Raw genomic sequence first — 19,401 nt, 5'->3', positions numbered from 1 at the left:
GCTAGAGGAGAAGGTGAGTAGATAAGGTTTCCTCCTCCCCAGTGGCCTTAGAGCACCTTTGCACAGAGCTATTCATCTGAGGGGGTCACAGAAACAGCGTAAAGTGAATACTGCAATACAGATATGCCACATCCTTTCCCTCAGTAAGATAAGAAACATAAGGAGCCACATTAACACATAAAAAGCTCAAGCACTGTACCACTAACTTTGGCATCCTTTCCTAATCCCAGCTGCCCCAAACCCTGCAAAAGTCCTTTATACTCCCAGAAGGCTGGTTAGGATTTCAGTAACCTCCAGCAGCTGTGCATTGGTCACCCAATATCTTAACAGTACCCCCTTATTCCCTCCTGTACCCTCCATGCCCTGAATAACATCCTCCACCTGCCCTGAAGCCTAGTAGTCCTTTTAAACCACTACACCCCCTGAAAAGGTTTAAAGAAATAACAACAGGGATAACTGGAAACAAGAACACGCTACTCTTAAGAACAACGCAAAGAAACATCCCTGAAAAACGCAGATTACAGAAACAATGAGAACAGAAATCACCATGACCTCTTGGACTCCGCTGCAAACAATGTACCGAAGAGAGAAGACAGACAACAACACAGTCCTCACCAATAGCTCTTGCTACCCAAGGAATCCATAATATTGTTTTACATTGCATCAAGGCTGAATGTGTCCTTTATACTTCCAGAAAGGCTTTGCTGCCTTTGAAGCTATTGCCTCAGATGAGACAATGAACAAAACTCCACTTCCAACAGCTGAGCAAGTTAAATATTTTTATAAATTGTTTACAGAGATTTTAAGAATATTTACTGTTTGTTTGGGAATGTTTCTTTTTTTTCCAGATTGACTCACCACATACAGGATTTTTTTGTGTTTGTATATATGACTGCAGACAAGGTATTTCTGAGTCAACAGCATTGTACCAATAGTAGGTGAATAAATATTGTCACCGAATGACTGATACATAATATATTTTTTAAGGTTTGGCTTCTTCATGAATTGAAAAAGCTAAACCACATCATGAGACATTAACAGTATTTATAAATGGATTCTAATAATCTCAGCCTCATGTAGCACCCTGCTTCTAAGCTATTCCATGAAGCCACCTGGAAAACAGGAGATGGCAAAAACCAGAGCATGCTGAAACCTGCTTTTGAGTTCAGTATAGACACAAATATTGGTGACAAAATACAAAATTGAGCGAAAGGAATTTGAATTTGTGATTTGGAATAACTTAGCTGAATATGTTGCTGTACTGATACTGCTGGTGCAATCACAAGAGCAGGACGGCATTAGCATGGTTGTAGGAAGAGGTAAAATCTTTTACTGAAGCGATTGGTCGAGGTGAAAAAGACGGAACTTTAGCACAAACAAATTTTAATCTGAAGTAGAAGCCATAAAACAAATACAAGGTTGAGAACACAACTAAGTTAACTACGTGAAACAATTAAGTAAATCAAAGTGTGCTGCTGCATCTTGACATCTCATACACTTAGTTGTTATTTTTGGCAAGCATGATACAAATGCTGTAGCTTAGACCTTTTAAATTAACATCTGAACCCATTTATATTCATTAATCAGCTGCTTCTACTTCTAATTGTTTTTTGAATAAGATATCATTTTAAAATTTGTTTTATGACATTCACTGTAGAAAATTAACAAAACTGTCATTTGTGAGTGACAATAACTACTAAACTTATGTAAGATTATAAAGGTACATGCAAACAGCCATTTAGCTGCATGATAGTACCCATATAATCTTTTGAAAGCCAGCATTGGAATATGCAGAATAGGCTTATGGTTTTTTTCCAAACATGAAAAAGACAGACATTGGGGGGAAAAAAAAATATTTTGATGATTGAACTCTGTAAAATGCAAACAGATAGAGGGAGTCAACTGAACTGACAGCTGTTCATGCAGCATCTGAGGCACTTTCTGTTTAGCTACTGATAGCTGACATTTCAAGTTAAGCAGTCAGTAGCTAGGATTTCCTTCTATTCTTTGGGGAAATACGCTAACTTTCACATTTACACAAACGTGAAGCCTTCTGTACATTAATCAAAGTGTGTGGTTTCGGTGGGGTTTCGGTGGCTTGTATGTGAATGGGGTCGGTCTCTGGCTCTTCCGTATCCTTTCCCAAATACAGGGAAAGTACCATAAACAATGCCAAAAATTGAGTAGTTTTAAACTTAAGCCTTGGCAAATGTTCTGAATCGTTGTATTTAAGATAGATGAATAAAGAACTGATCAAGATTATGATTTATTTTTCCAGAAATAGGCATAGAAATAGTCATACATTAAAATAAAGAGTAAGTAAATATCTAACAGCCTTGCCACCGCCTACTTGAATTTGGGCTTCATTTAATAGCTTATGCTATTTGCAAAACACAAATGTACACAGAAGAATGTAGAGCTTTTATAGTGAAGTTAAAATGAGTGCTTCATATTAGGACTTGAAGAGGGAGAAGGAAATATTTTTATATCTTGAAATATATGTATATGTACTGAAATACTACATGCATATATTGAAATACTACTGTAGGAGACAAGGTAGATAACAGTATGAGAAGGAAGTTTCTGGTCCCTTATATTTGTCTTTTATGGTACTGTATATCTCACTGTTGGCTGATTTCTGGACTGACAGCTGCAGACGAAGAATTGTAAATATACTTGGCATGAGCTCTTGAGAAAGTCTTATCCTGAAAATAGGAACCTAAATCTAAAATAGTAGGTAGATCACAATGTAATTCTTTCCAATTAAAAGCGCTAAATCTCACTTAGACATTTAATCATCTGGAATAATCAAGTCACTTCATAAATGATTGAAGCCCTGTGAAGGAAATACTGATGTAAACACTTACTGCGGTGTTGGAGGCACATTGTTCATTGCAAGGTCGATGTTGTGTTGTTCTGAGCTCTTTCGGTTCCTGTTGAGGTCAGAGGGAATTGAAGTACCTCAGGGGATTAAGGATCCAGTACCGTGGTCCAGTTCTCAGCAGACCTGAGATGCGAAGTCGAGAACCTGCCTGTTTCTGCCTGGATCTGAACTTTCTTCAGGTTACAGCGTCTGACTTTCATGCTTCACACAGTGGCAACCACAGAGAAAGGCTGAACCGTGACGTTTGGATCAGATCAGAAACTGCCCCAAAGGTGCGCAACGGTGCAGAAGTGGTATGTCTGTCTGAGACCATCTCCTGTTTCAGGGAATTCAGGACTGGAAAAAGAGTTCCTGCTGAGCAGAGTGAAAAAGGGCGAGATAAAGATGTACAAAACAGCTGACGCCAAAATCATGCTCGAGTAGTACAAAAATGAATGAGCGGTGGGGCTTGCAGTGCCAAACTGAAAATGTGGTTTCACCTGTACGTACAGCACCCTGTGCATGGCTTCCAGAAGTGGCATCTAAACCAGACCAACACCAGAGAAGCTGCAGCCATCTAAACAGAGAGTGGGGAATGAGTAGTGCCACAAGTCTGAACCCCAGCTACAGCTGCTATTAAAACACAGCAATAAGTTTTCCCCAAGAGCCAGGCTTGCAGGCCCCTTTGCAGAGAGGCCTTGGATCTCCATCATGCCATAGAAACAATGCTGCAGAAATGGAATTTTAAAATAACAACAATGAAAAAAAAAGTCAGATTACATTCCTGACTCTCAGAGGATTCTTGCTGGGAATTATCCAAACTGCCTATACGATATTAAAAGGAAAGGAGGAGCACCGAGATTGTCCCGCTCAGCCAACAGAGCAATTCAGTGAATTGGCATGCACAGAAGAACTTCATCATGAAAATCTAACTCTTCCCATGATGCCTGTTTCAGACCCAAAGCGTAACTCAGAGAAACAAATTCAAGCAAATACCACTTCTGGAAATTCGGCTTAGGCGTCCTCCAGTCAATGTGCTAGAGTTACGTAGCTCATTCACAGGCTCTGCAGATTCCCACTCAGCCCCAGAAAGCGTGGGCACGCAGACAAGGTTGTGAATCACTTATGATGAGTGCCCTTCTCTGAGGCACTCCTTAGTCTTGAGTTTTCCCCTTTTTTGATAAAATAATTTAATATTAGCATATGCAAGGGGGGGGGTACATGACACACAGGACACCAACCAAAACAAAAAACAAAACTACAGACCAACCACCTCTTTCTTTTCACCAGTTTTTGTCTTTGCGAAATACTGCTTTGAGTTAAAAAATCTTTGTTCTTCTTCCTAAGCTGAAGATTTGGCATGTATGTTCAAGGAAGGTGACTGAAAGAACAAAAATGAAAGATCAGCAATCCTATTCACTGTTCACTTTACACCACTCTCAGCTGAAGAAAGTTATTATCACCCTGGTAATACGCAAGATTAGTGTTAGGAAACATTTTAGGGTTGTAACCTCAATTCAGCTAGACCAAAGTTTTTTAAAGCAAAGAGTGTATTTTCAAAGAATTTGTGGGAAGCAAGTTCATTCTATAAAATGAAAATGAATCCTCACATTTCCATTAAGTTAGAGGTAATATACATCACATTTCTATCAGGTTTTAGCATTCTTTCGTAAGTAAGTAAATATCTTCTGCCTATGGGTTTATATAAAACAATGTTTGCTCATAAAGGGTAGGTGTTTACCTTATCCTACTTATGAAGCGAAGTAGAAAAAAATTGCCCTGAAGATGTCTCTGAAGCTCCTCATGATGTCTAGCCTGGGGTTTTGCAATCTGTTCTCCTGTTTAATATTTCAGTAAATATCACTTTGTTTCACCTAAAGCAAGACAAATTCCAGTCTCCACTGCAATTGATGGTTGCCAGGGGGTGCGTACAAAACATCAGGTGTGAGAGAGTGCTAAATCATGAGCCTATGGAATTAATGTCAACATCTAACTTCTTAGCAGATGGAAAATGCTGCAATAAGGCTCCATACACTGCCTCCTCTCTTCAAGGTTCAGTCTGTTAATGGGACAATATGCTACTGAAGTACTTCCAGATCAAGTAGGTACAGCTATAACCGTGTCATCTTCACTGTTAGTCTCCCCCATTTCATGCCCAGTGTTTCGTGATGCATTTCCACAGCACACAAACCCTTTCTGACCATCTACACGTTTCTAAGAGACAGAACACTAGAAAGTACTGTCATAAATATTACCCTAATTTAACACCACCAAAAGCTGTGACAAACTGCAAGAGCTTTATTGATTTCAATGCTAATCTGCACAAGCACAGGGTCTAGCATATTGACTTCTGTGATGACCAAGTATTTCTAATTTCTCCCAGGAGCACTCTAATTTCTAGGACCTGCTCTGTTAGAACTGATCTTCTTAATTCTGATCAATGCCCTGTGATATTTTTAGTTCTCGACTCACTTCTTCAATATCTCCTAAAATATCCATGTGAATGATAACTTAAGACTGATTTCTAGGAATAGTTGTTGTCCTGGTTTCAGCTGGGATAGAGTTAACTGTCTTCCTAGTAGCTGGTACAGTGCTATGTTTTGAGTTCAGTATGAGAAGAATGTTGGTAACACTGATGTTTTCAGTTGTTGCTAAGTAGAGTTTAGTCTAAAGTCAAGGATTTTTCAGCTTCTCATGCCCAGCCAGCGAGAAAGCTGGAGGGGCACAAGAAGTTGGCACAGGACACAGCCAGGGCAGCTGACCCAAACTGGCCAATGGTGTATTCCATACCATGGGATGTCCCATCCAGTATAGGAACTGGGGGCAGGGAATCGCCACTCGGGGACTAGCTGGGTGTCAATTGGCAGGTGACAAGCAATTGCACTGCGCACCATTCGTACATTCCAATCCTTTTATTACTACTGTTGTCATTTTATTAGTGTTAGCATTAACATTATTAGTTTCTTCTGTTCTGTTCTATTAAACCGTTCTTATCTCAACCCACGAGTTTTACTTTTCCTGATTTTTGCCCCCAACCCACTGGGTGGGGGGGGAGCGAGTGAGCGGCTGCGTGGTGCTTAGTTGCTGGATGGGGTTAAACCACGGGAGTTGTGTATGTATGTCAGATATATACATTCTAAAACCAGTTCCAATAAGTCAAATTTGATCAATGTGTGTTCATGAAAGCTACAGACTATAATTGGAACAAACTCTCAAATACAAGACAAAATTCTCACATTTTTACTTTAAGTGGGATAAACTTTTCTGAGTCTCTCCAACATTCGAAGCAGATTGTAATAGTAAAATAAAAGAAATTGTCATACCCAAAGTATATTGTCAACCAGAGACTTCTGATCAGGTTTGTATCAGACTTTGTCCAAATCTTGAAGAAAGAACTCGTAACCAGAGTTTTTCTCCAGAGAAATTTTTAATTGACCTCTCACTTTTTAAGAATTTTATAATTACCATTCATATAGAAATACAGTTAAGAGGACAGACAGCTTATTTCTGGAGGCTTCTTAATATTCACAAGCCTCTTCCTTAGTCTGTTGATAGCCTGGGATCTGTAAATCTGGCTCTTTCTACACTAAGTTGTTCAAAGTCAGTTAAAGCTTTCATTCTCATATAGAATTAACTCCCGGCAAAGGAGGAAATTCTTCCACTGGTTGCACTCAAAACCTCAGTATGGGAAAAAGGGAACATACCATAAACACGGAGCCAAGAACTTGCTGTTTGCCCGATTCATTGGCCAAAGCAAAAATACAACAAAGCAAATACAACAAGCAGTAATTATCGGTCCAATTACAATACCATCAACACCTCACATCCTAATTGGTAAAGAAAAACCTCATTAATGACAACGTAAATCATTAAACGAGAAAACTTACTAATAGCCACCACTTTTGCCTGGTGTCCTGCTCACTCTCCTGGCCCCAAGGTTGACACCATCAGCCTTCCTCCAGGAGGACGTGGGTGGAAGGGTTGCAGCAAACTGCCACCGCCCTGAGGGCATCTCCAGATGGACTCAGTGGTCGGTCCCTGCCTCCTCACTCGCACATTTCTCTCTACGTTTCCTCCTCCCAGTGCCCGGGGGAAGTCTGTGACCTGTACCAGCATCCTTCCAGCCCCCTGGGCACCCACCAGGCTGCTGCTGCTGCCTGAGGGGCAGCCCACAGGGATCAGGGTATCCCCCCCCATACACAGCACTGGCGGAGCCAACGCCTGCAGGAGAGGACACGGTCACGTACCATGTCAAGACCCTGCCGTTGCTTTATGCAAAGCCTGTGGCTTTTTGCTAGCAATGGCAACAAATCTCATTTGCTGGGCAACACTGTTCACTACAAAAGTCTCCTTTATTCACTTTATTGGTCCACTTTTCTGTTCGTTTAATTTGGTTTCCTTGATTCTCTACTTTCTTGCAAACCAGTTGTGCTGTATCTGCTTGGCATTCCTTGCACCGTTACCAGTCACATTACCACCCTGAATTCCACCAACTACCTGGGTCTTCATGGACTACTGAAAACATTTAAACCAAATAACCATGACCTTCAGAGATCCTCCAGTAACCGGGCAATGATAACTTTCTTTTATGTGTCAAAGCAGGAGAAGGGAGGTGGGAAGGCATGCTCATTCAGAGGGACAGCATGGGTGAGCTGCTGGGGACCTGCGTGGACTGGACAAGGGACAGTGGAGCTATTTATTTCTCTGCCAGGCTTAGTTCTCTTCATTTCCACCATACTGCAAGTGTATATGTTTACCCTGGGATGAATAAATTATCTGACTCACAGTATATTACAATTGAAAGGGGAGTATCTAATTGCTGGAAAGCAGATGGCCTTACCCTTTTGAGTATGCCTGACAAGAACAAAAAAAAAAAAATTACTGGCCCGCAGCCATATTCCCATAGGCTGCGATCTTGTCAGATTCCATCAGCCAGGGAAATTTGGATATGATGACTGGTCAGTAACGGAATTTTTCAAGGCCAAAAAAAAACCCCAACCAACACCCACTTTTTATTTTTTGTATCAGTTTAGCCACATCTGCATACCATGAAAGGAAAGAAAAATTCTCACCCTGCCAGTCTTTCTTGCTTATGATACCAGTTTATCCACAACTGTGTGGCTTAGCACTATTACATCAACCTTCCTTCTTTCCTCTTTATTGCAAATATTTTAATTCTATTCTTTTTATTGATAAGTAATTCATTGGAAACATAAGAAACCAGCAGAGCCTGTTAATGAGAAACTGGGCTAAAGATAAAGTATCAAAATACGCAAAGTGTTCTAGTAGGTTTCTCAGGGTTATATTGATATATTAACTTCTTTGAAAACCAACATCTCCAAACAAATAGCTTTAGAATATGCTAGTCTTTTTATAGTTATGCTAAATCTTGGCAATGACATTGTATATTATATCAAATGGTCAAATATTACAGAGGTGAATGATGGCAAATCAAATAATTGAATTTGTAATGGGGAACATAAATGGCTTAAAGTTATAACCACAAAAAACTGTTGAAACAGAAAAAGCTGACATAATCTTTTTACAAGAAATTCACTTAAGAGAACAAGATGCTATCAGCATAGGAACACCTTGGATAGGAGGGAGTCAGCAAAATAGCTTTGCACAAAAGAAGAAAGTTCTTTCAAAATACTTGGTAATTTATATAACATCTGACAGAAAGTAGATTTTCTGACTGTTAAATATATTCAGAAAGAACAGTCTGGTTTTAGTTAACATATATGGACCTAATTCAAATAAAGCCTCATTCACAGTACAGGTTTCTATTTAACAGCATGACAAATGTTCCCATGGAATACACAGCTTATGACCGACCTTCCTGGTCCGTCTACATACAAGTCTGCACATAATATGAGAGTCCAAAATAATGGGAAAAACTATATATTCTTTAGATGAGTTTCTGGCAGAGTTCTCATATCCAGAAGAGGCAAGCACACTGATATGCAGTCAATGGTTTTTTTTTGTTGGCATTAAGTCTTAGAAACTGATTAATTCCTATGTTTAAGACCTTCATGCCCCACTCAGCGAGCTCTTGTGATCTGTGACTCGGAGTTTTGCTTCCCCCTTTCTTTGCCCTCCCCTGCATACCTCCATGAAGTCCCTACCTTTGGTGAAAATGTCCCTTTCCTCCACATAGTATAGGAGATGTCAGCACAGCTGAAGGCTCCATCATCCCGTACGCCTCGTCCCCTCCTCTGTTGCACAGGTAATTCAGGGATACCATCGGTTTGGTATATTAGCACAGCATTAGTGGTCTACAGGCTTCTCCCAGGGCCTAGGGTATGATTAAAGGCATGGAAGAGGGGGAGAGACAGAAATCCTTGCCAGTGCTCTTCAAGCGAAGGAGTTGTTAATGCTCCTGACTCCTTGAAATTAATCTGACAGGAAGAACTGGAAATAGCCGAGACAGATCTATCCTTGTGCAGTCTCAGGAAACACAGGAGCACACCGTAGCCTTCGCTGTCAAGCACGGTTTATTTAAACAGGACCACTTGTGTGAAGCAACACTCCTTCAAACTAATAATCCTGCTGAAGTGAAATATCCCCCTCCTGGGAAAAAATATTCTATGTTAACGATGGCAGCAAAATGAAGCCCAAAATCATTCCAGGAGGTATGTTATCTCCAGCATAACCTCTGCGACATTTCAGCCCTGATTAAGAAGTCTACAGAGAGGTGTTCAGAGATTCCCCCAGGTCACGGACCGAGGGTACAACTCTGCCGGAGCCAAACCCAGCCGCGGCACCAAAACCTCCTCCTGGTTGCTGTGAGCTCCTGCCCCTGCACCTGGCACATCCCCTGCCCTGCGTCAGGCTGTTCTGGTGCCCGTGCTTGGCAGAAAGCTGCCCCAACACAGTAATAACGAGAAGCGACTCATTTTGTGCTGATTTAGTATTCTGAAACGGGACTTGCCTGTGCAGCTGGAGGTGCAGATTCTGAGGATGGGCGAGAAAACTGCAAGACAAGGAGGGAAAAACAAAACAAAACAAAAAAAAAACAAACAAAAGAGAGAAAAAAGTTTTCTTGTCCAGCATCTGCTTTCCCATAGAACACTGTATTTTTCCCTCTGTATTATTTTCCTGAAGTATAATCACATACTACACAAGGAAATTATGTAGAAAATCTGCAAGGTGAATAATACGTTATACTATGGTGTGCATAATACCGTGAAATTTTGGGGAAGTAAAGCTCAATATATATGCATAAATTTCCATTTAACACTTAAAATGTCCTTGGTCATCCAACCAATAGAATTAATGTTTTTGTATGCTCCTCCTTGCCACATGAAATAGATTTTTTTTGTCTCTTCCTATTTAAACCATGTTAGTACATACAGAGAATAAAAATAATTAGACATTCCTAGAGTAAACTGTCCTTTTTTTATTTTCTGAAGTCAGCTCACCTAAATAACTTTGCTCAAAGCCTGGTAAGTAGAAGTTTTCTAGTCCTGGCATTAGCTGATAGTTTTTGCTAAGTAACATTAGATTCCAGCATTGTGTCCTGATAATATGTCAGGAGCGATGACATTAATGGGCTACAATGCCCTTCAAATTCATTTTATAAATATTTTTAATAGCACTGAGGCAATTCTGCTGAGCCTTGGCTAATAAAATATTTCATTATTTCAGGGCGTTACTGGTATTTTATTAGCTGGCCGAGTAAGCAACTTCAGGTTTAAAAAATGTTGATCGGGAGCACTTTCAGCTAGTATTATCTTTTTCATGTCCATCCAACATAGTGGCTGCTCTTTAAAGGGTAGAGGCCCTGCCAGAGCCTTTTAAGCACTGTATCTTGAATTCCAGCAAGTGCTACACCCACATTTTAAGCATCCTTAGGGGGCTGAGTCAGCAGCTCAGGCAGTACCAAATCCATCTTCCTTGCTTTCATGAGTGTATTTTCTTGGGCCTCTTTCCTCACCTTGCACGTTGGGAGTGGTGCCAGATGCCCCTCTGAACAGTCAAATTAGGTGATCTATGCTCCTCTACAAGAGGTGAGCCCTTGCCAGACAAAACACCGACACCAAGACAGTAGTCGTGTCTTTGAGGAAAAAGTGAGAAAATCCAGAGGAAGAATCAAGCTTTAAGAGCTGTTTTTTCTTAGTTTTAAACAAGATGCATCTCATGGGGTTTAGCTTAATTAAAAAGACTCCAGATACTCAAAATTAAGATGGCAATTTGATGTGGACGCACAGTGTTATTTCTACCCCTTTGAGTCAAGTATTTGACATCCACCCAAGATCACACTGAACAACCACTTACACCGTTTACATACAAGCATGCAATCAGTGCAAACTCTAGAGAAGAGGGCTCAAGGCATAGATTTATCTCCTCTGTAAATTCTGTGCGGGGAAAATCTATCACAGCCTTGCCCACAAGGAGATACCACTGCATTCGAACACATCTAGCAATGGGAATACAAACATGCAGGTTATCAGTCTAGCACACCATTGCCTGATTTCAGGTCAGTGTTTTAAGTCACCACCGGTGCTGACAGAGGCTCCTAATAAGCTGTTTATACAAAGCACAAACAAATTATTTGGGAGGAAAATTATAGTCTGTAAATTCCAGCTAGGGTTCAGACAAATAACTAACATTCCGTAAAATCAAATTTTACTTTGAGGAATGATTAGTTATGTTTGCTAATATTGTGGTTGTAAAAACCATCACAGCGTTCCAATCATTCACATCCATATAATAGCTACCGCAGATTTAAAAGTTCATTTTTGAGTTCTAAGAATTGCAAGATGGTAAATATTATAAAAACATATTTATAAATACTCATTTAAATAAAAGCAATACATCCACTTCAGTAGAATTTCTGAACTGTTTTTTTTTTTTCATTTCCTGTGAGTAATCAGGTTAGCAAAATTTGTTTTGTGATGAACTTGACAGAAAGAAATCACGTCATATGAATACCCATATGAAAAAAAATACTAGCTATAAAAGTAATCAATCTTTAAAGTCCTTTGTCGATTTAAGAGTCATCCTACTCAGGAAAGCTAATAGTACCACAACGTTTTTTTGCAGGGTGAAAATGTAACAAACGGTTCCTGAAAAGCTAAAAAGTGAAACATATTCTTAAACTTTAATTGAAGGGATTTTTTAATTACAAAGTGGTTTGGGTTTTGGTTTGGTTTGGGTTTTTTTTTAAATTCTTCTTGTGCAGGAATGATTATCTGAACACCATCACACCTTTACCTAAAGCTTCTTTAAATTTACTGCCTATTCAGGGATGGATCTCATCAATGTGTACCTATACTTGAAGGGAGGGTGGACCAAAGACAGAGCCAGGTTCTTTTCAGTGGTGCCCAGTGACAGGACCAGAGGCAACGGGCACAAACTGAAACACAGGAGGCTCCCTCGGAAGGTAAGGAAACATTTTTTTGCTGTGAGGGCAACTGAGCACTAGGAGAGGTTACCCAGGGAGGTTGTAGAGTCTGCACCTTTGGAGATATTCAGGGCCTTGGGAAACCTGCTCTGGGTGGCCCTACTTGAGCAGGGGGGGACCAAACGACCTCCAGATGTCCTTTCCAACCTCAACCATTCTGTCATTCATTGTTAATTATTTTTAAAGCAACTGTGTTGCTTAAGAACACACAGAGAGTAAGAGAAAAAGTGATTTACTTCTGCTCTGGGTCTAAAGGTGCACTATGAGGTCAACTTCCAAAGGGCTACTCTTTTCATCTGGGAGTTAGCATCACTACACCTACCCATATGTCAACTCATGCTAACATACTGGCCTTTGCTTAGCACATATGGAGTGGGGAGTTAAGTCTGTGCCAGGTGAGCAGTTGGCACAGATCTGCTTTTGGTTAGGTCCTTTCTGAATTAGGGACCGAAAGGGTCATTTTGCTGGTGTGAATCACAATTGTGCTCTAGTATGCTCCTGAATTGACATAACTTTCCACATTTCTGTATCACTTTGCCAATATGAGATTCATACGTAAACGGTATAATAAATCTACACCTAATAGCCCTGCAATTACAGAAGGGAGAAATGTTCTTCTAACACTGAAATATTATTATTACTATCTTCATAGTTTTCTAGGCATATGTATACTCTATTCACTAGTAAAATTCTGTACCTTCTAGCAGGAGATGAACAGCTGCTCCACACATACAATTCTTTTAGAAAAAGGAACTAAAGAATAACATGTGCAGTCATGACTACTGAGGTAAGTCCAAACATAAGACTGTAAGCCTCTACAGTTAACTAGACTTGTCCAGGATGCAGAAAGATATACTTCCAAGGCTTCAATCCAGCAAATCGAGTCAATCAATTTGTAGTCCATTGTAATAATGGTTGCTCAGTAGAAGAGATTTCAGCATCAGAGGTTCAAGCAGCAGAACATGAACATATTGTTGCCCCAAAGGTGTTAAGGAACAACATCTATGGAACTAAGTGGTAATTTAATTTTGAATTTAGAAGCATATTAGAAAGGCTGGTTTCTTAGTCTTTAAAAATGGAAGCATAATAAGATGTGTTTCTGCCAGCAAAACCTTAGTAACAAAGAAGAAAGATATCTCCATTATAAGTTTCAGTAGTGAGCCATGAAAATGAAAGGTTCAGTGAAATATTCCTAGGTCAAGGCTGTATGTTACTTTCTGAGGACAAAGCATGATGCTGAAATCCTGTGTGTCAGTTGATCATTCAGAGTAAAGGATTTAATAGATGAACTCTGATCCAGTGCCACACCTTTCAGAAGAAGACGACTGACCTTGTTTCACTGCAATTTCATTTCATCATCGATGCTAGCCATGCCATTTAGTAAGCCTGATAACAACATAAAGACTTACAATGATACAGCATTTTTAAGCATACACTAACACCAGAGACCCAACACATTTGTTTTAATAAATGAATTAAATTATTTTAACTCATTTGTTGAAATATAACTTTTGGCCAAGATGTTGACAGTTGTCTAAAATGGGAAACGAGTTACCTAAATCCATATGTGGAATATCCTAAACTAGCAACCTTTGGAAAAATGAGACTGAAAACCAGCTTTGAATATTATAAAATATGGGACAAATAAACAAGAAATATTACATTGCTACACACAGAATTCACTGATTATTTTGATTGTTTTGTATTCCTAGTCTCTGCATAAAATAAACAGAGGCCAAAATCCCTAAAACAAGTTTATTAACTTAAAATATAAAGAATTGAACAGGGTGGTTTTACAGATAAAATGATTAAAAAATGGAAAAGCAGTAAAGTCCTTGTAAATCTGTTACACTGGTTTAATAGAAAAGAATTTGAGTCAAGGAATAAGGTGCAGAAAGAAATTCTTTACAATAATTTAGAGTATCAAATTAGAATAAAATATTAGCTTTATAAAAAAAACTTCTTCGATATTAAATAAGAAAACACCATATCCACTCACTTACACGTACCCTGCAATTGTGATGAAGGGCAGCTTACCTTGATGGATTGAGGTAACCTCCTTCCTCTCCCAAAAACCTCAGTAACAAGGATTACCTCTACCTTCATCAGGAACAAGCCTCACACACGTCAATAAACCCTTGCTACGGAGAGTTTTCAAGTCACGGAGGGGGACTGGGGCTCAGCAGACATCGTGGCAACGCAAAGACAGGGAGAGGGAGAGTCACCAGGGCCACTGGCAAGGTAGTATGTGGGTCCCTGGGGCAGCTGAGGGGGCATTCCCTAGGGTCCAAACCAGACAGAGCAAGGGGAGCCCAGCCACAAGTGAGGAGGCATTAAAAGAGTGGAGACAGCTGGTGCTTATTCTTGGTAATCAGCTCCAGCAATTTGGACTGAATCACTTCCAGCCCAGCTTCGTTAAGAGGATTTCAACAGGAATGACTGCAAGGAGACAACTTTTTGGATTTAACATGAAGTCTTATTCTGGTTTTCCTTTTTTTTTTTTTTTTTTATTTTAAAGTGATGCAAACAAGCACTTAATGAAATTTAGTTTCAGAAAGGACTTAACCCTCACTGAAACGAGTGGTAATCAGCACCTGATTCTTACTCTGCCTTGGCAATTTTTTTGAATTCCATGTGCAAAAAATGCCTTCAAAAATCTGGTCCTAAATGAATAAACATAACATTCTGTTGTTTTAACTATATGCCATTCTGCTTCCCTTAAAGCTACTCTGGAGCAAACTTTCTCTGTTTTCCTTGAGGAGCTCAAACCTTCTGGATTCCCCAAACACAGAGAACACAAAAGTCCTCCTGAGCCCTGTGCAGCCTAAATCCACACTGAAACTCTCCATACAACCCTAGCCTGTGAACAATAAAAATCAAGCAAGAGGAAGGAAGAATGGTTCTGTGGTTGAGGTGTTTGGGAAGAAAAATAATCAAAAGGAACTCTCAAGGTATACATTTGTGTCCTTACAGAGGAATACTTCGCCTCAGGAGAAGACAGTTATTCTGGAGACAGAAACAACCCATTTTCATCTTATTCTTGAGCAAGTTACTTTATGCTCTGTCAGAACAGACACATTGTGCAGATGGGACTGAGACTGGTCACAGAGCTATCTGCTGCCTCTCTCTCCTACTTCATGTGATAGACTCGCAGGAGTCTTCCATCTCTATATATCTCTATCATATTGCTCTGCATATTATATCTCTTTGCTTTGCTCGTCCCTAAACTAGTTATACTCTTCTATATTCGGGTATCATTTCTTTTGTAAGCTTACTAGTTTTACTGAACCAGCTGTAACATTTCATATCATCTAGGAAAGCTGCTTGATTCAGGCTCTTTTACCACATCATGCTTAAGATTATTTGGAATAAAGGTCTTGTTTCATATTCACTTTATTTTCAACTAAGCAAAACTATAGGTAGAGAGTTACAAGTGAACTACCTTCCAACTCAGTCAACAATGAATTGAAAAAAAAAAAAAATCCCCAAACTTCTTAACAAAATTATGTCACTCCTTGTTACTGATGTACTAGGATAATGGATGTTACTAAGTACTATGATATGGCCTTAGATACAAGAATATGGCTTGGGTTGTCATTTGATATGCACTAAAACAGAATATACCTAAATATGTGTTCTGGAGTCTTGGGTATTTGTTCTTAGATTACTTTGCGATCAGCTCGGTATTTTTGATGCAAATGAGTTTGCACCAACATTTACCCTTTCCAGCCTTAAACTAAACAGCAGGACTCATGAGAACAGAAACAAAAACTTTGCAAATGTTAAAGGAATAAAGCATCTGGCAGAGACTTTTAACATGCTTGAGAAGAACATATCCCACTGGACATCACCATTTTGTTGTTGGAAAAAAATTATTATTATTAATCCTTCTTCTAAGACATTTCATAGATTGTAGACACACTTATTCTTTTAGTAGAGAAGAATTAAGACCTGTTGCAATATACAGTTAAATATCATATAATTTAACAAGAGGTGAAGCCATGTCAACCCAGATTATATTGTCTTTATCCATTTACAGACAACTTCCTCCAAGAAGACATTTCTCTCCTTTGCATGAGAGTAGAAATCGAATTCCTTTCATCTGCTGCTTCCTATTATTCTCCTCAACACCCTGACTTGTGGTCTCTCTGATCCACACCAGTGGGCAGTACAGAGCTAGAGAAGGTGGGAGGGATTCAATAGTGCACCCGTTTCAGACTCCACAGAACATTCCTTGAAAAGACAACATTGCATAGATTTACCTGTTGGTGCAATAGGCCCTTCTCCTCTTGGACCAGATTTCTGGACAAGAGTATTTTCAGCTCAAAAGAATATTTGGGGGAAAAAAGAAAAAAAAATTCTCAAAATATTTTAAACCTGGTATTTAGAGGCAGATAAAAGATTTAAAAGATGTGAAATTGTATGCAAAATGAATTTTTAATTAAGTCACAGACAGAAGAACTGTAGAAGCTAAAAGATGAATTTTAATTGCTAGAATAGCCAGGGTAAAATCCAGATATTCAGCTCTAGACTCTTGAAGCTATCATACACTATAACTCCAGCCCTGACAAAGTCCTGGCAAGCTACCACCTAGAATGAGGAATGACCGAGGAAACTGGGGCTGTGTATTAGTGCAGAAGGAAAAAGAAAGAGTGGGGACATGTGACGGGAATGAAGGCAAGAATCGAGTATCTACTTATGATGGAAAGAGTCAACATAGTGACCACAAGAGCACAGCAAACTATAAAAATGAATTACGCTGACATCTGCAAGAATTCTCCGGTCCTTTATAGACATAAATTGAAGTTTCCTGAAATACTAATGGGAAAGTACTAGAAGTGAAAGGAGAGGCAAGCTGGATTTTTTGGGGTTTTTTTTAGACTATCACTATTAATCATCTGTGGAGCGGTTGATTATTTTCTATTTCATAAATACTATAAACATCATTGGCAGACCAAAAAAAGTTTAGCCAAAACCAAAGGAGAAGAAAACTCTGGCTTACCTCTATCAAGGGAGGACATTATAATACAGTAGGTTTGCTTTTGCACAGGTTTGGCAAATTGTGAAGTCTGACAGCAAGTTTCCTTAGACTGTGATGGCCAAGGGACTTTTGAATGCATTAGCCAGCAACCCAGAGTGACCCTTGTATTTAGTATGAGTGAAATAGAAAATGAATTATAAATACCTTAGTTCTTGTTAACCCGTCCACAAAATTAGCTGAAGTTTTTCTTTCCTTTCCTGTCTGTCAGGAGGCTGGAACCTGAAATGTTTTGTCCTTTTGGGCCAGAGACAAATATTGCATAAGATATGACATCTCTGACTGTTTTATGGAAGTCCAGCTCTATGCCCATCAACTTACTCACCAGAAACCAGCTGGACTGGAGAGGAAACAGGACAGTTAAGGCTTTGCCTGGAGCAGGTACCCAAGGTGACAGTGACGTGTGGAGCATCCCCCAGTGGTGGCCACGTTTGGGTCCGCTGGCAGTGCTGCATCCCTGACACCCATCCGCAGGACACAGCTGTGCGATACTGAATCCAATTGACACCTCGGTACTCCCTGGTTGAGAGATTTATTTGAGAATTATACATCTGAAGCGAGCAGCACTATACTTTCATTAGCAGGCGAGCTTCTGACACTTCCTGAAATGCAAAGGACAAAATACAGGGTAAATGTACTGGGGTTTAGAGAAAATCCAGTGTGAGATACAGCTGAATTGTTAGCCAGCTACATCTCCTTTGCATTCTACTTTTCTAAGATAAACAAATACTGTTAATGTAGCCACCACAAAAACTTGAAATTTGGTTTTCATTCTCAGATCTTGGAGAACTACCATTATTATTATTACCATGATAACAACACCGGTCAAAGACTTTAGTAACTGTGGCCTGATTTTGCCCAGAGTGTTACAGACCATAAAAGAAAGGACCTTAATCATGAAAATTACTTCATGCACATCAGTAGAACTGTAAATACCACTCCTAATGGCACATGTACAGGAAGGTTGTAAGAGGCAGGATTAAGTAACAGTACAGCAAGCAGAGTGGAGAAAAAGGAGACAGTTACAAGAAGGGCAGGACACACTTTTTCTTGGTAAGCTCTGATTTTGATTAATTCACATGGACAAGAAATATTAATTATTAACAGGTCAATTGCCATATCAAAGTCTTTTTGTATCTTCCATGGAAGTTGTGTCCCAGATGATTCTTCAAACATGATTTAAAGACTAAGTAACACTTTTGGAAATCTATTTGGAGAAATTTTCTTTTAAGTTGCTTTAGAATTGCTAAATCTGTCCATTTGCGTATGCCAAAAGTCACCAAAGCTTCACTTCATAACACTGGGTGGAACAGGTATTTGAAGGCCATCCAGGAACTAGAGCCACGGAGTAAGGGCTCAGTAATCAGCACACAATCAGGGGGTTCAGACTTCATTGCCTTTTAATTAGTGAGAGAACAGGTTTGTGAATAGATATTCCTGGGAAGCAGGAGAAATGGCAGGAACCCATGGAATGAATCTGTTCATCTATAGTTTAAAAAGCGTGAACAACTCATTTATTTCGGGGGCTGTGTCAAACTGTTACTATTCCTTTTCTTTATACATTCAAACTATACATACATATATTTTTGGGGGGAGAGGAAGAAAAAAAATGGAAAGCAAATATATTTTACATGCATAATTCATAATAAGGTCCTAATTCTGCAAACATTTATGCATGTAAGTAGTGCACACTGTTGGACTGGGACTAGAGTTGGCTAAAATATTTGAATGTATTTTAAATACAATTTGGGATGAAGAGAGTACTGGGAAACATAACGGTTTGAAAGCTTCTATTTCAGAGAAAAGAACAGGATTTTTCATAATATTTTAACCAAAATTGTTATCAAGACATCTATCAAAGTAGTTACTGACTTTTACTTTTCCTGATAGTAATTACATGTGTGATTAAGCTTACTGAAATTACAGTTAATTTTGGATCTTACCATATTTCAAAAGGAATTCAGAACTATCACTAAAGTTTTGTGCTTCAGAAGTTCTAGAGGGAGTAATTCATGTAACCAAAATGCTTGTAATTTACAAGTTTTCAAGATAAGAATCAAAAATTGAAATCAGTGGAAAAAAAGACCACTATGA

This window comes from Buteo buteo, chromosome 1 (assembly GCF_964188355.1).
Source record: "Buteo buteo chromosome 1, bButBut1.hap1.1, whole genome shotgun sequence".
NCBI classification, from domain to species: domain Eukaryota; kingdom Metazoa; phylum Chordata; class Aves; order Accipitriformes; family Accipitridae; genus Buteo; species Buteo buteo.
This window is presented reverse-complemented; position numbering follows the sequence as displayed.